Source organism: Pyrus communis, chromosome 3, assembly GCF_041283825.1.
Source record: "Pyrus communis isolate YQ-2024b chromosome 3, ASM4128382v1, whole genome shotgun sequence".
NCBI classification, from domain to species: Eukaryota; Viridiplantae; Streptophyta; class Magnoliopsida; order Rosales; family Rosaceae; genus Pyrus; species Pyrus communis.
The window spans coordinates 24,317,474-24,341,324 of record NC_142567.1 but is presented as its reverse complement, the minus strand read 5'-3'; the positions used below and the strand labels follow the sequence as shown (position 1 = coordinate 24,341,324).

The 23,851-nt window shown below is 43.3% G+C and overlaps 1 pseudogene across 1 annotated transcript; it reads left to right on the top strand.

The window, feature by feature from the left end:
• The first annotated feature begins 2,953 nt into the window (after window positions 1-2,953).
• LOC137714267 ((R)-mandelonitrile lyase 1-like) lies at window positions 2,954-21,040 on the top strand (annotated as a pseudogene). The gene is made up of 4 exons (XR_015960348.1): window positions 2,954-3,080; window positions 3,204-3,864; window positions 4,181-5,024; window positions 20,876-21,040. The product of XR_015960348.1 is annotated as a (R)-mandelonitrile lyase 1-like (transcript).
• The last annotated feature ends 2,811 nt before the right edge of the window (window positions 21,041-23,851 follow it).

The following is a 23,851-nucleotide window of genomic DNA, read 5'->3' as shown; positions in this document are numbered from 1 at the left end:
AGGATGACGAGGAGAGTGAGGTCACTGATCTGAGACTGAGGTGAGGTGAGAGGGCCCGTGAGGAGGGGGAGGCGCCGTGCCCTCGTGACAGCGTGAGGTCTCGAAGTCGAAGACGAAGTCGATCGAGGATTTGAGAGAGAAACAGAGAGTGATTTTGAGTCTGAGTTAATGAGAGAGAAGAGTAATAGCCTACAATGGACGGCTGAGATTAAATCTCAGCCAATCCAATGGTTATCAATTTTTTAAAATTTAATAAAAAAAATATATATATATATATATAATTATGAAATGGATGGCTGAGATTTAATCTCAGTCGATCTAATGGTCATCAATTTTTTAAATTAAATTTAATATATATAATTATTATAGTTTTTACTTTTTAGGGGTATAAAATTGTTAAATTAATGTATATAATTATTAATATTATAGTTGATTCATACTTTTATTAAGTATATAACATAAGATTTTGAGATATCCACATCCACTAGTGTAAATATTTTAAATTGAAGATCAAATTCATTCTTTGTATTCATATAGGGTCAAGGAGTGTAGCTGTAAAAAATCATCAAAATCGGAGTTAAAATAACCGTTAAATCGTGATTTTTCGTTTATAACCGTCGAAAAATTTTGTCCCGTTGCTTGATCCCTGAATGTTTGTTTTTTGCAATTTTTTGCTGATGTGATCTCGAAGCATATAGAAACAAGTTTGACGGTTTAGATCATTGAAATTAGTTTCGAAGAATTCATATTCCATCAAAACGATAGATTGACTAACACTTAGAGTTTATTTATACTTTCATTAAGTATAACATAAGATTTTGTGGTATCCACTTGTGTAAATATTTTAAATTGAAGATTGAATTCATTCATTGTATTCATATAGGGTCAAGGAATGTAGCTTTAAAAAATCATCAAAATCGGAGTTAAAATAACCGTTAAATCGTGATTTTTCGTTTGTAACCGTCGAAAAGCTTTGTCCTGTTACTTCATCTCTGAATGTTTGTTTTTGTGATTTTTTGCTAATGTGATCTCGAAGCATATACAAACAAGTTTGACGGTTAGGATCGTTGAAATTAGTTTTGAAGAATTCGTATCCCATTAAAACGATAGATTGACTAACACTTAGAGTTTATTTATACTTTCATTAAGTATAACATAAGATTTTGTGGTATCCACTTGTGTAAATATTTTAAATTGAAGATCGAATTCATTCATTGTATTCATATAGGGTCAAGGAGTGTGGCTGTAAAAAATCATCAAAATCAGAGTTAAAATAACCATTAAATCGTGATTTTTCGTTTATAACCGTCGAAAAGCTTTGTCCCGTTACTTGATCTCTGAATATTTTATTTTTTGTGATTTTTTGTTGATGTGATCTCAAAGCATATACAAATAAGTTTGACGGTTGGGATCGTTGAAATTAGTTTAAGAGAATTAGTATCCCATAAAAACAATAGATTAACTAACACTTAGGGTTTATTTATACTTTCATCAAGTATAACATAAGATTTTGTGGTATTCACTTGTGTAAATATTTTAAATTGAAGATCGAATTCATTCATTGTATTCATATAGGGTCAAGGAGTGTAGATATAAAAAATTATCAAAATCGAAGTTAAAATAACTGTTAAATCGTGATTTTTCGTTTATAACCGTCGAAAAGTTTTGTCCCGTCACTTGATCTCTGAATGTTTGTTTTTTGCGATTTTTTGTTGATGTGATCTCAAAGCATATACAAACAAGTTTGACGGTTGGGATCGTTGAAATTAGTTTCGGAGAATTCGTATCCCATCAAGTTCCAACGGTGTGTGTGTGTATTTATTTATTTATTAAGTAGATTTAAATCTATTTATTTTGTATGTATAATTGACTGGTACACGGAGTAGTACATCACGTGTGTCATTATAAAAATAGTAAGATATGTCATATGTGTGATAAAAAGTTAATAACTTAAAAAAAAAAAAAAATTCTCACCACTTCTATTAATTTTCATTTTTCCCTCTCTTTTTTGTTTCTTTTTTAACTTTTCTTATAATATTCACTTTTCCCTCCGGCATCTTTCCCTAATTCCCTCTCTTTTTTGTTTCCTTTTCAACTTTTCTTCACATTTTCATTTTCCCTCCCTTTTTTTTCAAAAAGGGCGGCAGAAATGGAATGAAATTATCAATTATGGAATCAAATCAATGGATGCATATTAATTAATAATTATTATAGTTTTTATAAAATTTAATTCAAAATTTAATATATATATATATATATATATAATATTATTATAGATAGTTAATATTTTGGGGGTATAATTATTATAGTATATATAATTATTATAGACTTTATAGTTAATTTAATATATATATATATATATTATAGTTTTTAGGGGTATAAAATTGTTAAATTAATATATATAATTATTACAGTATTTTTTTAGGGTTATAAAATTATAAAAATAATATTCTGCTTATCGTGTATTGTGTTACCCACGTGTATACCCGAATCAACCCACTATCTTAACAGGTGCTTATCGGGTTACCCGATAACGACCCAATTCGTTATCGTATCGATCCAAACAACTGTTAATTTCGTGTCGTGTCGTGTCGGGTTAACGGGGTAGTGTCAGAAATTGCCAAGCCTAATTGTGATTAAGGAGTTATTGGAAATAGCTTCAAAACCAAAGGCAATATTTTGGCCTACGGTAAATCTTGTCTCTTGTTTATGATATGATATATGTGCGTGCTTTAAAACAACTTACCGTTAATGATGAGTCATCTGTGAGCATTGTGAAATGTTCTCAACTAATCATGGCCAAGATTTCATTACTTGTTCTCCAAATTTCTTTTTTTTTTTTTTTTTTACAATAACCAGATATTATCAATAAGCATGGTATTATTTCTATATGAAAAAACCTGGCATGAAACTAACCTTTTTTTTGTATATATTTTATTTTCAAATAGAAAGAAGTATATTTAGCTTCGAAAACAAAATGGAGAAATCAACAACTGCTGCTATATTATTGCTCTTGTACTTTTTTGGGTTCTGCCCTCAACCAGGGGTTCCCTCATTCGCCAATCCATTCGATGACCTTGGTAAATATAGTTTGAAAGTCTCATTGGTTTTTCAAAGTAACTTACATGACAAATAAATTTAATAAAAAAACAGTTCTCCTTATATAAACTTTTTTCCTCATCTCTTTTGTTCATATAATGCAGATTTTAGCTACTTGAAATTTGTACAATAACGCAACTGATATACCATTACAAGAAGAATATGACTACATTGTTGTGGGAGGGAGCACGGCAGGGTGCCCTTTGGCAACAACTTTATCTGCAAACTACTCCGTGCTCCTTCTAGAAAGGGGAAATATTCCATCAGCATATCCAAATGTGTTGCGTGTCAATGGGACATTTGCAAATTTCATGCAAGAAGATGACGGTAAGACGCCGGTCCAGAGGTTCACATCAGAAGATGGTGTAGCTAATGTAAGAGGACCGGTTCTAGGCGGGTCAAGTATGATCAATATTGGTTTATACTCAAGAGCCGACAGTGAATTCTACGAGAAATCAGGAATTAAATTGGACATGAACTTAGTCAATAATTCATATGAATGGGTTGAAAACACTGTAGCATTTCGTCCGAATTTAGCACACTGGCAATCTGTTGTGAAAGATGCGATGTTAGAAGCTGGTGTTCGTCCAGACAATGGACTGACTTTGGATCACATTCTGGGAAGTAAAGTCACGGGTGCGCTCTTTGACAATCGTGGAAAAAGACATGGAGTTGTGGAACTGCTGAATAAAGGACATCCAAAAAACCTGAGAGTTGCAATTCATGCCACCGTAGAGAGGATCATTTTCTCTTCCAAAGCATCAAGTATCCAAACACATTTGATATATGCAATTATAGGTCATTTAAATTTGAAGAAAGTTGAGGTTCAACCATAAAACCAATTGACTATACGGGAAGTAGCTCAATTTACTTATTACTCATATTTGCTTGCCATGTGTCATTGGTTAATACCTCATTCCATCAATATATGATTTATTCTCAACAATATTTCCATAAAACAAAAATTGAATCTATCATGGCATTAAAAAGAAAGAATCTTTGATACATTTGAAGGATTTGAATCTATTCTGTTTACTTGTAAATTAAATATATGTCCAATTCTAATATCGATTTTATGTAGGTTTGTCAGCTAAAGGAATCATATACAGTGATTCTAACGGGAGGTCTCATCGGGCATTGATACGTGGTAAGGGTGAGGTTATATTGAGTGCAGGTGCAATTGGAAGTCCTCAACTTCTACTGCTTAGTGGTGTTGGCCCAAAATCTTACCTTTTATCTCTTAAAATCCCAGTTGTTCACCCACAACCTTACATTAGGCAGTTTATGCGTGATAATCCTCGTAATTACATTACCATTTTGCCCCCGTTTCAAGTAGAACCTTCTCCTACACAGGTTGTTGGTATCACAAGTGATTATTACATAGAGACTAACTCCGGCTTGCCATATTCTACTCAGGCCTTTAGTTTTTTCCCTAGTCCAACCATTCCCATGACCATAAATTCAAGTTTCGGGCAAATTGCTGCCAAATTTCCAGGACCCTTGTCCTATGGTTCTCTTAAACTGCAATCATCCTATGATGTCAAAGTTGCTCCAAATGTCAAATTCAACTACTTCGCACAGGAGGCAAACCTTTCTCGTTGTGTTAGTGCTGTGAGGAAAATGGGTGATTTATTAAAAACAAACTCATTGAAACTGTATAAGTCTTAAGATTTGCCAGGTCTAGAAGGTTTCAACCTTTTTGGACTGCCTTTACCAATGAACCAATCAGACGATGCATCATTTGAAACCTTTTGTCGAGATACAGTAGCCACATTTTGGCACTACCATGGTGGATGCCTGGTCGGAAAGGTAGTTGATGAAGATTTGCGGGTCATGGGGATCAAGGCATTACGTGTTGATGATGGATCTGTATTCAATTTATCACCAGGGACCAATCCTCAAGCCACTCTTATGATGTTGGGCAGGTATGCATGTTACACAAGTACATTTAAGTACACAACCACAAGAAATTGCCTGTACATAATTGTTTGGGCCCAAAATACTATTGTTGGGCTGAGCAGCAGGATGTACTCGGCCCAAGGTGATGACAAATACTATGGGCCGAATAATAAATCCTGGGCCAGCTGGCAGGGTCGGCCAAATCCTATCCTAAGTAGTCCGGATGAATAGGAAAGGTCGAGGAAGTCCTGGTGCGACCAGGATTCTCGACCGGCAAGGAATGGAGTCTCGAAAAGAAGGAAAATTCAGAATCCCAGTGGGAGTGGGTTTTGTTCGAGTTAGAGTCGAAATGGGACAAGGACTCCCAATCCAAATCAGAATTGGTTTCAAGGAATGGGGTACTATAAATACAAGAAATCATGCAACAGAAAAGCCCTCCAAAATCAGCATACAATTGCCCTGCGCAAAACCTCTCAAACACCTTGAGATTTTTCCTTTTCTTTTCCTGCCGACACACCTTCAGTTTGGATAAACAGCGCTGTGAAAGCACCCGGCGAGCATCTTCAGTTTGGATAAACAGCACTGCTGCCGCAGAATCAGCCGACCAAGAAGCACCTTCAATTTGGATAAACAGCACTGCGTCGTGGTCGACCGGTTATCTATCTAAGTCTCGGCTGAGAAGGGTTTTCGAACCTTTGTTGGCAGAGGTCACCTTGCTAGCCTTCTCGGCATAGTCAGGTGTTACGAATTGCACTGCTCGGCGTACTGGTCGCCGAGTGATTTTATGATTGGATACTCGCAAGTGAGTTTCAGGGTTCGGCATTCCGACGGCCGAACTACGTTTACCATCAAGACATACATCATGTTCGAGTACCTGTGCCCATATAGTTTGGTCTCGATTCGACGTGCTTATACTCTTACGAATATAATCACAGTGACCGAATCGGGCTCCGACGACTTGTGAACTCCGCAGAAATAGTAGCCTTGTCTTCAGGCTGTAGAACCCAGAGACCGAGAGTGTTCCTTCCTCGGTCGCAATCGCAAGATAGAGAAGTCAGCGACGCGCTCGAAGCGACATCAACAAATTTTGCTCCTCGGCCAAGCTCGGCCGACGAGTTGGCACGCCCCGCATTCAACCGAATGACGTAGTTAGCTTATTAGTTACTCGGCCTGCGCGCTACGTAGGTTTTGTAATTTTTAGAGTCAACATTTTGGCACGCCCGGTGGGACCTTTGTGCTAAACCTTCGGGGTTCATGACCGTTGAAACACGGTCTACAAAGAAGAAAACAACCATGGGAAAGTCAACAACTGACTTGCCAGTGCAAGGCCTTGTGCAGGATTTGCACCCTACAAAAAATCCGATCATTGTTGCGCCGCCCGAGGCCACAAGTGTAACACGCCGAGAAAATGAAATCTGTCTCGGCGGACAACCTCACAACTCAGCAGTCCCGAATCAAACGGCAGGCATGTTTGTGGAAGGGATAATGGAAGATTGTGACGACGATGGTGGGGAAGGTTCCGATCCACCAACTAGGACATTCCTTAGGAGACGACTGGATGAACAATATCGTCAGGTCGAGCAGTCGATTGGTCAAAAGATGAATGATTTGCTAGAAGCAATACGAAGTAACAACGATACACAGACCAGAATACTTGAACTATTGGTTAGTAAAGCCTTCGAAGATGGCCAGGTCGGCCAACCTCTGCAGCTTTCGACGAATGTGCCCATACCAGCCGAGAGAGGGTCCGCTCGGCCGCAACCAATCACCTTAGAAAGAAGATGTGGACCAGGAAATAGTTCCGAGGGACCAAGCCAGGGAGAAGAAGCCGCTTCCGTAAACGTGACCGAAGTCCAAAGAATGATTGATTCGGCCCTGAAGAAAGGGCCGAAGTTTCCAAAATTCATCCATCCATACCCGGCTTATGTAGAAAGGTTTGAATACCCTCGAGGATTTAAGATCCCTGATTTCAGCCTCTTCGCCGGGGAATCGTCTTTATCCTCATTAGAACATGTGGCTCGGTTCACAGCGCAGTGTGGAGACGTCAATAGCGACTTTTACAAGTTACAGCTGTTTAATTTTTCACTGACAGGCTCAGCCTTCGCCTGGTACATTAATCTTCCACCCAACTCCGTGCAGAGTTGGGAAGAGTTAGTCGAAAAGTTCCATGAACAATTCTATTGGCCAGGGATGGAGATGTCCGTATCATCGTTGGCCAGGATGGCTCAAGCATCCGACGAATCTCCTATGGAATACTTAACAAGGTTTAAGTCGGCCAGGAATTGGTGCCGAGTACCACTCCCCGAAGTGGAATTCGTCATGATCGCCCTCAACGGATTAGACGTGGAGTACAAAAAGAAGTTTCTGGGGGCAAATATTCGAGATATGTACGAACTTGCTCAACACGTTGAACAATATGATTATCTGCTCCGAGAAGAAAAGATATCAAAGTCACCATCTCGGGGGACATTGTATAAGAATCCCACGGTTAGCTATGCATCGGCCGAGAGTGAAGATCCCCAGTATGCTAGTGTGGATGCGGCCGAGATAGTAATAGACAAACCCTACGTTTGCAAGGCTTTGGCTCAAGTAAATTCTAAAGATACTAAAACCCGTTCAGCCGCCGAGGAAATGAGTAAGTCATCGAAAGTATACACTTTCGATATCACCAAAGCTGATGCAATCTTCGATCAATTATTGGCAGCAAAAATCATCAAGCTTCGGCCGGGACATACTATCCCCAAGGCCGATGAATTAAAAGGAAAGATATACTGCAAGTATCATAATTCTAATAAGCATGCAACCAATAATTGTGTTGTGTTCCGGGACACAATTCAAAGTTGGATCGAGAAAGGAAAGTTGAAGTTTCCGGAAAAGCAAATGGCGGTCAACGTCAATCCCTTCCCTTCAACAACAATTGGTATGGTAGATGCTCATCTTCCTAAAAACAAAGGTAAGGCCGAATATGTCCCGGTGCAGCATATCCGTCAACGGAATGGTCGAACAAGACTAAAGCTTGATTTATTTTCAAATGCACCACCAACGGAACAATCGGGGCTACCCGCCGATGAGCATATGACGAGGCCAAGATTCGACGAAACTCATGGATCAAAGGTTTTATGTGACCATTGTAAAACACCAGTTGAACCTGAGAAGAAGACATCTTCAACACCACCCACGGCCCCTACAACATCACTAAAGGGATTTGGTCCACGACGTCAAGTGTTTGATCGACTCGGCCCACAAGTACGGTCGAAAGACCAGACCTCGGTCAGGCGGCGTTTGGATTTCAACGCACCTTTCTACAATGAGGATTATTACTCGCGCAATACCAACAGTTCGGGCTCACCAGCCGATCGCAAAACTTTCAAACCACCCAGGACATCGGATCAACGCTGGTACAGTTACAATTCTCCGACTGGCTTATATACAGCGCTGTCCAAATCCCAAAAACGTCGTCGTCAACGGATAGATTGCATGGCTCGGCGACGAGAAGCGCAGGCCAGCCCGGCCAACCATTGGCAACCAAAAAAGGCCGTGGAAGACATTAGTGAACGGCCAACCCCGACTATCATGACTGAGTTAGCCGAAGGGAAGAAAGTAGCAGCTGCCAGTTTCGAAACCACCATTGAGGAGTCTGAGAAACGTATCAAGATCCTTCTCCGGCCTGGGGAAACGAGAGCTCGTCTAGAGCACTTTAGACAAGAGGCCGAAAGGAAACTTTCTCCGTTACCATCGCGCGAGCCATTTATCAAAATACGGCGTAACTTACACCTTTCATTCCTCGGTGAATCTCTGGAATACATGCAAGAGTTTCATAAGAAATACTCCGCAAATGACTTGTACGGACTACCCAAGGCATGTCAGGAAGCCCTTGACTTAGCTCTAACTTGCCCTGATGCCGAGCAAATTATCCAGAAAACTTTTGACCCAGCAATTAAAGCTAGGTTCCAACATATACGGGAGGCTCGGGTCCTTGGTTTTGAGGTCGATCCTTATACAGATATCGACGTCGCCGAATTACCCTTTTCGCTCGAAGACCTTTAGCATTTACGTTATCATTTCGAAGTCTTCTCGGCTGTATCGCCCTTCGGCCTCACGGCCGACGAGGAAAAACGGATAGCACGGTTGGATACATATTTAGACACGAGGAACGCCCATATCGCCTATGAAGAACGAGCCCGTGTAACAAAGGACCAACGTAAGTCTTCAGCAGTCAACATCGCCGAGGAAAATAGCCCACCCGCACTCGATTTGGTTCCCACGTCTCAGATACCGGTTCTTACCGAGGAACTCAAAAGTTTGATCGAGGATGTTCCGTCGACTGCTACTGTGGTTAGTTCTGCAGAAGACGACGACCACGATCTAATGGGCCCCTCGGTCCTCGAACATATGGAGATCAGTATGGTCCACGTCCTACCAGCTGAATCCCAACCAAGTACCCACCAGTCGAATTTCTTGGACGGGGACTTGGTTGCCGAGGAAGCAACACAAGTAGACTTCGTCGCAAACGATGACGACAGAGAAACCCGAAGCGGGGACAACCTTAAGGCGGCTTTGGCCGAGCTATTTCCCCGCTCCCCCTCGGTTAATCTCCAACACCTGAAGCCGTTGTATGTCACGGCTCACATCGAAAGATTTCCCATTTCTAAAGTGTTTGTCGACTGTGGAGCCACAGTCAACATTATGCCAATATCCGTCATGAAGGCTTTACGCCGTTTTGATAATGAACTCATTCCGTCAGGGATCACTATGAGCAGCTTCGTTGGTGATAAGTCTCAGACCAAAGGAGTGCTCCCATTGGAAGTTAGCATTGCCGGCCGTCAACACATGACGGCATTCTTTATCATTGATTCCAAGACCGACTATAACGCATTACTTGGCCGCGACTGGATCCACCAAACCAGTTGCATTCCTTCATCACTCTACTAAGTCCTCATCTTTTGGGATGGCAAATCGGTCGTAGTCTACCCAGCCGATAACCAACCATTTGAAACCAACATGATTCAGGCTCGCTATTACGATGATCACGTCGGCTACATCACCCTCCAAGGCCTTAACGAGGATGGGCGGCCGACGAGAATTTCGGTACAAAAAGTGATTGAGGTCGGCGCCGAGACTGTCCAACAGGATTCGGCGAGACTTGGTTTGGCAGATTTAGTCACCAATGCCGATGATTGAGCACACCACGCAAAAACGGCGTCAGGCCGCGGTTTCATCCACAATGGAACGTCTGCTGGCCCATTGGTACGCCATTACCAAGCAACCATATTCCGGCATCAATTTAATCGAATTTTTGGCCGAAGCAGATAACGGCCCCGTTTTTTCTTTCGACAAAGTTCAGGCTGCGCCGGCCGAACTCAAAGATCATCGGCCTCAAGTCAAGGACCCATTAGAAGAAGTTAACGTAGGCACGGCTGATGATCCTCGAACATTGTTTATTAGCGCATTACTCCCACCGTCCATGAAGGTCGAACTCCGTAAGTTACTCCAGGAATTTAAAGATTGCTTCGCGTGGAGCTATCATGAAATGCCAGGCCTCGACTGAAACCTTGTAGAGCATGAGTTACGCATCAAGGAGGGGTGTAAGCCTTTTAGACAACCCCCTCGCCGATTTTCGACCGAAGTACAACTCGGCATTAAAGAGGAATTAGTTCAGCTTCTAAAAGCTGGGTTTATTAGGACCGCTTGGTATGTCGAATGGTTGGCCAATATCGTCCCCGTGTTAAAGAAAAACCGTGCCCTTCGCATTTGCATCGATTTCCGTAATCTAAATATGGCTACTCCTAAGGACGAATATACGATGCCAATCTCAGATTTATTAATTGATGTCGCAACTAATCATGAACTGCTATCTTTTATGGACGGTCATGCGGGTTACAACCAGATTTTCATCGCCGAAGCTGACGTCCATAAGACGGCTTTCCGTTACCCTGGGGCACTTGGTACTTACGAATGGGTAGTCATGCCATTCGACCTCAAGAATGTCGGCGCCACATACCAACGAGCCATGAATATGATCTTCTACGACTTAATCGGTACAATCGTCGAAGTTTATATCGATGATGTGGTCGTAAAATCCAAACGCCGTCAAACACACCTGGACGACCTGCGACAAGCGTTCCTTCGCATGCTCAAGAACAACCTCAAGATGAACTCGGCCAAGTGTGCTTTCGGTGTTTCGGCTGGTAATTTCCTAGGATTTTTGGTGCACCATCGCGGCATCGAGGTCGACGAAAATAAAGCCCGTGCCATCATTAGCGCCCCACCTTCGACGACAAAGAAACAGCTCCAGTCGTTACTCGGGCAAATAAATTTCCTCCGTCGTTTCATCGCCAATTCGGCCGGTAAGATGAAGGCATTCTCTACGCTCCTTAAACTTAAGGATACCGACCAATTTGAATGGCGCGAAAAGCATCAAACTGCATTTACGCAAATCAAGGTGGCCCTTTCCACCCCACCCGTGCTCGTTCCACCTTGTCGCAACAAACCCCTTAAATTGTACATTTCGGCAGCCGCTGAATCCATTGGGTGTCTCCTCGTGCAAGATAACAATGTCGGACACGAACAAGCTATCTTTTACCTTAGGCGAAACCTGAATTCACCAGAGCTTAATTATTCACCTGTCGAAAAACTTTGCTTAGCGTTGTTTTTTGCCGCATCCAAGATTCGGCATTACATGCTCCCAACAGTTACGCAGGTCATCGCCCAAACAGACTTAATTCGTTACATGCTCACTCGGCCCATTGTCAAAGGCCGAATCGGGAAATGGACGCTCGCCTTATCCGAGTTCAGCCTTCAGTATGTACCCCAAAAGGCCGTCAAGGGGCAAGCCCTCGCCGACTTCCTGGCACAACACCCTTCCCCTTATGGTTTTGAGGGAGGTGACGTCGACATTGGTTTCGTCACCACACGCGATAACCATTGGACTATGCATTTTGATGGTTCCAGTACTTCGACCTCGGTAGGTGTCGGTATCGCAATTCAGTCGCCTAACCACTGTCGATGGTATTTTTCTCTCAAGTTAGATTTCAGCTGCACCAATAATCAGGCCGAATATGAAGCCCTCATTATCGGCCTCCACGTTTTACACGATCTGCGGGCTCCCCGCATTCTCGTCCTTGGTGATTCCGAACTTGTGATTAACCAACTGAACGGCATGTTTCGTTGCATGAGTTGTACTTTGGCTCCCTATCACATGGTCGCCACCTACCTGGCCGAGTCGTTCGAACGGATCACATTTGAACATATTTCACGTATCCACAACACAGATGCCGACGAACTCGCCCAGATCGCCTCCGGAGCACAACTCACGGGGGGCAAACTAGGTCGAATTATGGGAATTGCAACCATAGGTCAACGCCCGTACCCCGCCTTGGTCAATCAGCAAACTCTCCAGCGCGCACACGTAATACGCACAAGGGTAATGTCGCTCCCATCCCTACTAGAACAAGGAGATCCCGTAGAAGTATATGCCGTCCAAGTAGAACAAGATGATTGGAGAAAGACAATGTTACGATACCTCGATAACCCCAATGGGAAACCCGACCGGAGAACGAAGGTGCTCGCCACGAATTACGTGTCGTATCAAAATGAATTATATCGCAAGGGCGAGGATGGTTTACTACTATTGTGCCTCGGCCCACACGAAGCTGCCCAAGCAATGGCCGAGGTAAATGAAAGAATTTGCGGGGCACACCAGTCTGGACGAAAGATGCGCTGGTTGCTTCGGTGACACAGTTATTTTTGGCCCAATATATTAAAGGATTGCATCGAATATGCACGGAGATGCGTATCATGCCAAATTCATGGACCCGTGCAGAGAGCCCCGGCCGAATTACTACACTCGGTTACTAAACCATGGCCGTTCAGGGGTTGGGCAATGGACGTAATTGGCAAAATCACGCCATCATCGGGGGCAGCGAAACACGCGTGGATAATTGTAGCAACTGACTATTTCACTAAGTGGGTCGAGGCAAGGTCATACGCCGAATTAACTGCTAAAGAGGTATGCAACTTCGTAGAGGAGAATATTGTGACCAGATTCAGCGTGCCAGAAACGATCATAACTGATAATGGCACTATATTTACGGCCGATAGGTTTAAGGAATACGCGGCAAGTTTGAATATCCGACTCGAGCAATCTACGCCGTACTACCCATAGGCAAACGGGCAGGCCGAGGCAAGCAATAAAGTGTTGATCGGCATCCTTGAAAAAATGGTAAAAGAGAAACCTGGGTTATGGCATTTGAAGTTAAATGAAGCATTATGGGCATACCGAACTTCACCCCGGTTGGCCACTGGAACCACTCCTTACGCGTTAACTTATGGACACGACGCTATGTTACCGGTCGAGTTGAGTATAAGCTCGTTGCGAGTAATCGAGCAGAGTAATTTGTTCAGTATTGAATATAGTCAAGCGATGCGACAAGAATTAGAAGACTTAGAAGAAAGTCGAATCGACGCGAGTAACTTATTGGTAGCACAAAAGAAAATTGCCGAGCGAGCGTATAACCAGCGTGTAAGACAAAAAACGTTCGGCGAAGGAGAATTGGTTTGGCAAACTGTGTTGCCTGTTGGGATTAAAGACCCCAGATTTGGTAAGTGGTCGCCGAATTGGGAAGGGCCATTCGTCGTTCACAAAGTCCTCGGCAAGGGGGCATATCATCTAAGAGATCAGACGGGTTCAGTTCACAAATTGCCGATTAATGGAAAGTTTTTAAAGAAGTACTATCCAATTACATGGGAAATGCAAGAGTAAGACCATTGTATTGATAGCAAAACGACCAATGTATTGATAACAAAGAAATCATTACATTAATAGTAAGAGAACAAATACAATGATAAATTCCTAGGGGGTCGAGGGGAGGAAAGTCTCAAGGACAGCTTTTAGCTCCAGCCACTTCGCCTCGCTCAAAATTATCTCAGCCTGCCTAGTCTTCTTGTTGCACTGCAGTTGCTGGATACGCCGTGCACTGGCAGCGAAGGCCGTCAGTCGAGCCTTGTTGGCCTCAAAGTCCTTCTCAAGCTCGGAAGCAGCAGCCGACCTTTGTCGTTGAAGGTCAGAAATTTGACGCTGGAGGTCAGAGATCTGGCGATCAAACTTGGTCAGCTTCGCTTTCTTCGCTTTGATTGCCTCCATTTCTACTCGGCCAGCCTCATGCGCGACCTTGGCCACCTTCAAGTCGTCCTCGGCTTGTAGTGCTCGTTCGAAGATAAGAAAGTGTTGCCGAGTCCGCTCCAGGAGATCGGTGAGGAAAGAGATACTCTCCGTGCTCAGGTGACCATCGCTGGCGAGGTCATTAAGACACTCTCCAATGGAGTCAAGGCCTTTGCACCGGAAAGCTTGGGAGGCAGTAAGAGACAGGACTTCGTGCAGCTTCACAAAGACTTCGGCCTCGGGCATGGCTCCCGCCGGTTCGGCAGGAGCTGCAGAGGAGCCGGCCTTACCGGTCGTGCTCTGAAGAAGAGCGTCAAGCTCCACTTCCCACGATGGCTGCACATAAAAGGAAAACTTTGTGAAGGAAAGTAAGACGTCGTGATATAGTGCATAAAGAAAAAAAGGGATTGTTTTAGACCTGCCGAGAGGAGACTTCGGCCATGCCCTCTGGGTCATTGCTCGAACCCAGGGAACTTAATGGCCGAGCTCAGTGCCTTAGACCGCTAAGCAATTCACGCGGCCGATGGAGGTCATCTACATTTGATGGCCACGACGGCGGCCAGGAAATATAGACAACGCCCGTCGGCGCATAAAATTGCCGGTGAAATGAACGTTCGGGCACCTGACATTTAATAGTTTTTTTTTTAAAAACATGTGTCATGAAAAAATCAACGCAAAAGAAACAAGACTTACAAAGGCCGAAGAGACTTTCTGCGGAGGAATGGGGAGATCTTAATCCTGCGGATGGATCGGCGTTTCGGCCGTGGCCTCAGGTTCGGCCATAGGTCTCTTGCCGCGATCCGCCGCAGGAGGATATAGTCGAGTGGTCGCCTCGACGATTGGAGGAGGATGGACGGGAGGAGAGTTGACTGGTCGACGACGGCGTTCCTGTTGGAAATGTGCCCTAAAACCAATCATATGATGATACTTTACGGACATTTCACAAAGTTAAACTAATTTAGTTTAAATGTAAAGGGCAAAGATTATTGTTTGAGCCGTATCATATAAATGTTATATGCTTAAACGATAAGTCCAAGGAATATGTGATTGGAAGAATGCGATCTAAAGAAGTTAGATTCATGAGACCATTTTTTCGTTGACACATCCTAAACGTTCCTGATCATAGGATTGTCAATTGGGCATTGACAGTCCGTTAAGATCAGTACGTTGCTATGTCTTCTCTCAGGGAGAGTGACTAGTCTCGAGTCATTGGTGTGTGTGACATCAAGACAAGTACGTAGGTGCTCAATAGAGAATGAGTTCACTGAACACGATCAACGAAGAGTTCTCATATTCATGTCACATGAGAACTCATGGTTGGGATAATGCAAATTATTCTTTTGACCTGAGGCATCACAGTTGTCTTGTGGTTAGGTCCTTAATCTTTGATTATGTCAAAGTCACTCCATCAGGAGGGTGTCCACGGCATCGTTGAGGTTAAGCCACTTAGCCATGGAGGCAAGTGAATGCGCAACAAGGGATCTCTAACCTTCAAACTGTTTGAGGGAGAATACTCTATGATATGATTAAGAATCTTTGGCCAAAGTATGAATGAGATTTAGGAATGTGTTCCAAATCACATTCAAGGTAATCATATAAGCACAAGACTCACATTGGATAGTAGACATGAATAAACTATCAAACCAAACAATGTGGTCAAGAGTATTGTATTAGAGAAAGACCGTATTGCATTTGTAATCCTAAAACTGAATAGGTTCTCCACCTTTTCTGATTAGCTTGGGTAACCATGACATGCTGCTAGGCGTCAACCATGGTTTGTGGAAGCCCTAAAAGTGTATTATCACTAACAGGAGAATTGAAAGTAAGTTCCAATTCACAATCGATTTGAAAGAGTTTGAATCGCCCACTGCCTCGCTAAAAGGAACCTAATGGATCGTACACCGTGTAAGGTAGAGATTGAAGATTCAACGGAGATGAGTAAGAATAATTAAATGGTTTAATTATTTATGGCAAGGATTAATTAATATGATTATTAATCAAACAAATAAGTTCGTTAAAAGACCTCGGGATAGTTTTGGACCTTAAGGCCCAATGGGCTTCGAACGTCAAGTCCATTGACTTAAGTTGTGTGACAACTTAATGAATAATGATTCACAAAGGCCCAAATAGCCTAATAAATCCCATGTTAAAGAAGGAGTGGTTTTGGACTTATTTACAAGTTTGCCACTCAAATGAATTAAGGAATAAGTATGACTTTATAGCCAAAATTCATTAAGGGTAATTTTTGGGGAAAGGATGAGAACACAAGCTCTCATTTCTCTCTAAAATTTCAGCCACCTTGGAGGGATAATCTAGCAATCAAACTCCTCCAAGGTCACTCATTTCTTCTACAATATGCCTTGGTGTGGAGACTTAGAGGTTTTCAATTTTGGGAACTTGGAGAAACCTTTTCATCCATCCAAATCCATGGATCTAAGATGCAAGGAATGAAGGCCCTCTCTTTGGGTGATTATCCTTTGCTTATGCAAAGAGGAATCTACAAAGGTATTGATTTCTCAACTCACTTTGTTTTGAGTTGAGTCTTGGTTCACCTATCTACTAGGCTTTGAAGTTCATGGGTTAAGTTTTGTTTTTGAGTGCATATAAACATGATTCCGCCTTTTAATTGTTAATTGCATGTTGTTGATGTTGCTCAAATGAACTTGTTTTTCACAAATTTTCCTTCAGTTCCAGTGGAACTTCGTTACTCTCGCTCTCGACATCCTGAACAAAAAGAAAAACATTTTGCATTACGACTAGAAACCCAAAGAGTCAAGAATGGAAGTAGACGAGCGGAAGTAGAATTATACCTCCAAAACGATCGTTGGAGTCGAGGGTGCTTCGACAGGCGCAGCCGACTTCCCCACTGCAGGCGCCACGACCGGCTCCGAAGCTAGAGCTAGTGCGACGATTGGATCGATCGTGGTCTCGGGAAGGGAGACGGCTGGAGGAATCGGGGTTGGAGATGCCGGGGCAGCCGATGGAGAGCCGGCAGGAGCAGGCGTCCCAGTAGTGTCACTGGGGACGACATGAATTTCCCGGTCACCCTTCTTCGCCAATTTCTTGACTCGTTTAGAAGGACGAGGAGCATCAACCTCCGGCTCGGCCTCTCGGTGGGGGCGTTTGGCAGGGACCGTTCGCTCGGTGGCGATGATCCTCTTCGTGGGCACCAGCTTCTTTGCCCTCGCCACCGCGGCGACCACTTCAACCTTCCTCGACACACGACCCCCTGAAGAGCAAAGTAATTAATAACAAAGACAAGTGAGTTTAAAAAGAGAAAAATAATAGTGGGACGACAATATACCTTGGGCCGACTCCTTAGGTTGGGTCGAGGGCGCTGGTCTGGGCCGGTCGTCGAAAACTTGGCTCACCACGTCTTCGGCCGAGGCGCCGAAGAAGTCGCAGGTGTACTCGTCCCACCAATCTCCAAAAGTGTCGATGCCCAAGGATTCCGGAACGGTTGGCCGAAGACGGAACTTCTTGCACCGATCCTGGAACTCTTGCTCCGTCGTCCGGCACTCCCTCTCGGAAGAACCAGAAAGACGCCCCCGGCTCAGGAAGGAGCGAGAGGCGAGCAGGGGCACGGGGCAACCTTGGAGGTAGCCAAGTTGCCGAGCGACAAAGTGGGGATGGTAGACCTCCCAACTGGCTCGGCGGGCATCGTAACCAAGGGGAAGGTCGCGAGCCAGCACGAATGACCCTTAAGACTGACGGAGGCCCACATCCTCGGTCTTGGCCCAAGCTGCCGTTGGGAGCATGATTGAGGCAGGGTACTCCTGGTGCCAGCACACCAGAAGCTCATCGTCCGAAAGGATGTCGAGGCTAAAAAAGTGCTTAAGGACCTCGTCAGCCCGGTAAGGAGGAGCCGGTCGAGAGGCCAGTTGGGGGCCGAGGGCGGCCGAGCGCTGGAAGGCAGGAACCTCAAGCCGAAGAGTGGAGAAGTAGACCTACAGCCAGAGTTGGAAGACCCAGAGGGGCCCGATCTGGTGCGGGTCAATTTTGTTGATGGTCGTCTCGGCCAAGCAACGAAAGAGGTTGGCAAGAATAGCCGGGCTTAGCGCCAGAGAGTGACCACTAGCCTGGGCCTAGGCCATCGGCATATTCTCGACCAAGCACTTGTTCGACCTGGTACAACAAATAAATTTGTTGTACCAGTAAAAGAGGAAGGCTTCATGTTCTCCCTTCCTGAGACTCTCCTCGCCTTGGCCGGCAAAGTGGAGGATGAGAGTATTATAGTTGAAAAAGTTCTTATGAAGCTTCTGAACTTCTTCTCTTGAAGGCTCCCGATCGCCTCGGCTGAGCGTTTCGACGGCCCGCTCGTCGAAAAGCGCCTTCAGGTCAAGGAGGGAGGGGCATTCAGAAAGAGCGGCGTCGATTGGGAGGCAGGATGGAGAAGTCCCAAGGATAGCTGAGATGTCGATGACGGTGGGGCCGAGAGGGCCGAAAGGAATGACCATGGTGTTGGTGGCCGAATACCATAGAGTCAAGGCCGCCATAAGCAGCTCCTTGTTCATGGTAATCTCCATGGTCGAGAGCAGGATGGCATCATAGATACCAAGGGCTTTCCACTCCTCGCCGAAGAATGATCTCATTCGGTCCACCCAGGCGGCCCAAGCTATGGTGGTCGAGGGCCAAGCTCCTTGAGGCCGAGCCAAGCACTATTTGGCCCAGTCGAACCCTTGAAGCAGGGGTGTTAAGCACTGCTCCTTAAGAAGGTTGGTGATGCACGACGGCACTGCATCTCTGAAGAGGGGGCCCAGAATCTGATGAGTAGTGGCCATGTCATTCTCGAAGCGTAGTGTTTTGATTGCATTCCGATCAATGAAATCTTTGCACTTGTTGACCTCGTCAGAGAGCTTCAAAATAAAGGAGGCCATTGGTAGGGATGATAGGAGATAGTTTGGAAGAACTGGAGAAGATATTGCAGAAGGAAGAACTTGAAGTTTTTGCTTAAACGAACAAGAATGATAAAATTGGGATTTTGGAGTTTCTGAAAGCGTAAGATGCGAATGGCAGAAATGTGGGTATTTATAGGCTTTTCAAAGTGAAGATTAAACGTCTGAAATTCGAAAAAGCACTGGAATTCGAAAAGCACTGGTTCAAATTGGGGGGAAATTTAACCGGGAAAGGGTCCAATCATTTAGGATATTTTGGGAACCTGCGAAGATGGGATCGAGGAGTCGAAAATCCAAGACGCACGATTGCGTGCGGCGTCAGTTTTAATGCATTAATGAGGATAAGACGTTTCAGTTAGTGCACGGTTTCGAGGCCCATGATTGAAAGCTTTTAAGAGCGGCGAAGAATCGACATGTGGCCACGCGTTGGGGGCAACGAGGAAAGTGCAATCATGCCTCATAAATGTGCATGAATAATGGTCATTAAGGAAGTAAAGTCCAAAAAAGCAATAAACGTTTTCACTTCTTCAAGGCCGAGGCCCGACCAAGAGTTAACAGTCGGCGACCTCAGAAGTAAGGGGGCAATGTTTGGGCCCAAAATACTATTGTTGGGTCGAGCAGCAGGATGTGCTCGGCCCAAGGTGATGACAAATACTATGGGCCGAATAATAAATCCCGGGCCAGCTGGCAGGGTCGGCCAAATCCTATCTTAAGTAGTCCGGATGAATAGGAAAGGTCGAGGAAGTCCTGGTGCGACCAGGATTCTCGACCGGCAAGGAATAGAGTCTCGAAAAGAAGGAAAATTTAGAATCCCAGTGGGAGTGGGTTTTGTTCGAGTTAGAGTTGAAATGGGACAAGGACTCCCAATCCAAATCATAATTGGTTTCAAGGAATGGGGTACTATAAATACAAGAAATCATGCAACAGAAAAGCCCTCCAAAATCAGCATACAATTGCCCTGCGCAAAACCTCTCAAACACCTTGAGATTTTTCCTTTTCTTTTCCTGCCGACACACCTTCAGTTTGGATAAACAGCGCTGTGAAAGCACCCGGCGAGCATCTTCAATTTGGATAAACAGCACTGCTGCCGCAGAATCAGCCGACCAAGAAGCACCTTCAGTTTGGATAAACAGCACTGCGTCGTGGTCGACCGGTTATCTATCTAAGTCTCGACCGAGAAGGGTTTTCGAACCTTTGTTGGCAGAGGTCACCGTGCTAGCCTTCTCGGCATAGTCAGGTGTTACGAATTGCACTGCTCGGCGTACTGGACGCCGAGTGATTTTATGATTGGATACTCGCAAGTGAGTTTCAGGGTTCGGCATTCCGACGGCCGAACTACGTTTACCATCAAGACATACATCACGTTCGAGTACCTGTGCCCATATAGTTTGGTCTCGATTCGACGTGCTTATACTCTTACGAATATAATCACAGTGACCGAATCGGGCTCCGACGACTTGTGAACTCCGCAGAAATAGTAGCCTTGTCTTCAGGCTGTAGAACCCAGAGACCGAGAGTGTTCCTTCCTCGGTCGCAATCGCAAGATAGAGAAGTCAGCGACGCGCTCGAAACGACATCAACAAATTTTATTCCTCGGCCAAGCTCGGCCGACGAGTTGGCACGCCCCGCATTCAACCGAAGGACGTAGTTAGCTTATTAGTTACTCGGCCTGTGCGCTACGTAGGTTTTGTAATTTTTAGAGTCAACAATAATACAACTACTTAGTAAAAATTTAACCAAGTCCTTAAATTGCTTTTTTTATTTATTTGTGTAAGAATATATAGTTGTTCTTTTCCCAAGCCAAATTTTGTTCTTTGGGCAGGTATGTTGGCGTTCAAATGCTGGAAGAAAGATCAGAGTGACGCGTTTCTTCGAGATTATATTCAATTTGTCATGCAATGGATTGAAGATTATTCAACAACCTTTAGTGTTATGGTGTTTTTACTTAAGATAAACTTAGTTAATAAGGTCATGATGTAATTCAAGACTCAAGTGGTAGGACAGAAAGAATAATTGAAAATCGAAGGTAAAGGCACATTAGTTGTATCAGTTGTTTCTTCTTTTAGAATTGTAATTGAAAAAGCAGAAACAGAGTGTATTCAACATGTATAATATATTTAATAAAATGTGGAGTGTGAATAAAAAACTCTTTTGAAAGTATGTATCTGATATGAACCGAAGTTTTGGATTGAAACTTTATTTCAATTTGATCCATCTAAAACTCACCCCAACTTTTAAGTCATAGACATGTCCCACTATTCATTGTATTATCAATTTCGACTCAAACTTTGAGCTAGACGTGCTCAATTGGCTGAAATTTTTGAATTGTCCTACTTTGAAGTCCAATTTGGACATGGTTTGTTTTTGGGAAAGGAATTTGTGGCGATCATCCTATAAAGTTTATCGTTTTTAACCTAACAGAATGTGAGAGATTACGTACCTTACCGTGCACTCTCCAACAAATACACTTAGGAGTGTGTAATAATTTTTTCAAATTGTCAATGACGTCACCTTAAGACAACCCTAAATAATTAAGAGAACATCCACCTTAATTACCCAAATTAATCACATAGTCCACACTCTCCACATAAAGTTTCAGCATGTATCTACCAAAACTGTACACGTTTCAACAGGTATCTGTCAAAACTATATGTAGTTTCAGTAGGTACGTACCGAAGCTGTGCGTATCTTCAGTAGGCTCCAGCCTTAGAGTACATGAGCCTGTGACAAATGAAAGGATTCAATATTTTGGCATGTATGCACTGAAATAACTTAATCATTCGGTCAAGACCTACCAAATCGTTAAAGTTTCGATAGGAACCTACAAAAAACCTGAATCAAGGTTTAGGGTTTTCCAAGCATTATGACGCCGTTCAAATTGATGCGAAATTAAAAAAAAAAATGTGGTCATATTATGCAAAATTAAGAAAAATGTAGTCATACTTCATGCGCAGCATTCAAACAACGATTTCAAATATATTTCATTCGCAAAAAATAAGCTTTTTTTTTTTTTTTTTTTTTTTTTTTTTTTTTTTTTTTTTCAAGGTGTGCTCTTGCAGTCTCCATCTCCCACATTGATGACAAGTGAAGATGTGTCATGGAGCCTACCACAATGCTAGGATAGTTGTTGGAGAATGAGATTTCCCGAATTTTTCCATTCCAAAAATTAGTGCACTTGAGTACAAATACCCTACATTGATATGCTACTAGACAATATTGTTGAATTATAAGGAGTGAGCTGATTGGTATTAGTGAATAATTTATGTGTTTAATTGTGCATTCACTTATGCTTAATATTGCCAAGTGTAAGGCTCAACTATGTAAGGTCATGAGTGTCATGTATAATGATCCTAGTTATTAACTAGATGAGTGGCTGAGATCAATTTCTAGAGAGAGATCCAGCTAAGAGTTTCTAACGGTATTATTCCCTTTTACACAACTTTTGTGGGAGTGAGAGTAACAATCAATGAGAAGAATATTTTCCTCTGTGATTTACAGATGGGAAATTTTATTTGACCCCATATTTTGTATCTCAACACCCAGCTTACTTTTTATACTCACATTGTATTTGATTTATCTATTATAATCTCTTTACACCCAAGGTTATTTTCGAAACCACCATTACTTATCAAAACTCAACTCAATCAAACTTCTTTTTACACCCAACTCAATCTACTTAAAAATAAAAATAAAATAAAACCCTAACCAGTCCATCATCTCCATGGAGTAAAGCCCCTTCTCTCTCTCTCTCTCTCTTTAAAAAATCCTTCCATGTCCCATGGTTTTCATTATGCACCCCCATCTACTCCTCCGTAGTCATCCAAACCTCTTCCTCTTCCTTTTCTTCATCATTTGACATCTCTAAATTTCTAGAGCACTAATTAGCTTAATAATTTGTATGTGTTCAATCAATTGGTTCAATTTTTACGCATTGATTCATTTTTCTTTTCAATTAAATGAGCTCCTGGTTAGAGTGTTTAATGAGTTTGTTATGTTTCAATTAAATGAGAATCTTCTAGACTCTATATTCCTATCTGTGGTAGAAAAATAGGTACATCCATGATAACTTTTGGTAGATCAATGAATATTTTTAATTGTGGATACACACACACACACACACACACATATATACATATATAGTCGAGACCATGGATATTTATTAGATACAAAAGCTGTGGACAACTGTAACATCTCACATCGCCTAGGGGAGTAGATCATGTAAGTCTTATATGTATATTCCCATCTCTACCTAGCACGAGGCTTTCTGGGAACTCACACAAGAACTTCCCAATGAGTCACCCATCCTGGGAATGCTCTTGCGCGAACTCGCTTAACTTCAGAGTTCCGATGGAACCCGAAACCAGTGAGCTCCCAAAAGGCCTCGTGCTAGGTAAAGGTGGGACTATACCAAATTGTCACATCCCCGCCCGGGCCCCACCACATCCAGGGCTCGACTCCACCGTAGCACGATATTGTCCACTTTAGGCCCCTACCATACCCTCACGGTTTTGTTTCTGGGAACTCACACGAGAACTTCTTAGTGAGTCACCCATCCTGGGAATGCTCTCGTGCGAACTTGCTTAACTTCGGAGTTCCGATGGAACCCGAAACCAGTGAGCTCCCAAAATGCCTCGTGCTAGGTAGAGATGGGAATATACATATAAAGCTTACATGATCCACTCCCCTAGGCGATATGGGATGTTACAATCCACCCCCCTTAAGGGCCCAACAACTTGTTGGCACACTCGACCAGGGTTTGACTCTGATACCAAATTGTCAAATCCCGGCCCAAGCCCCC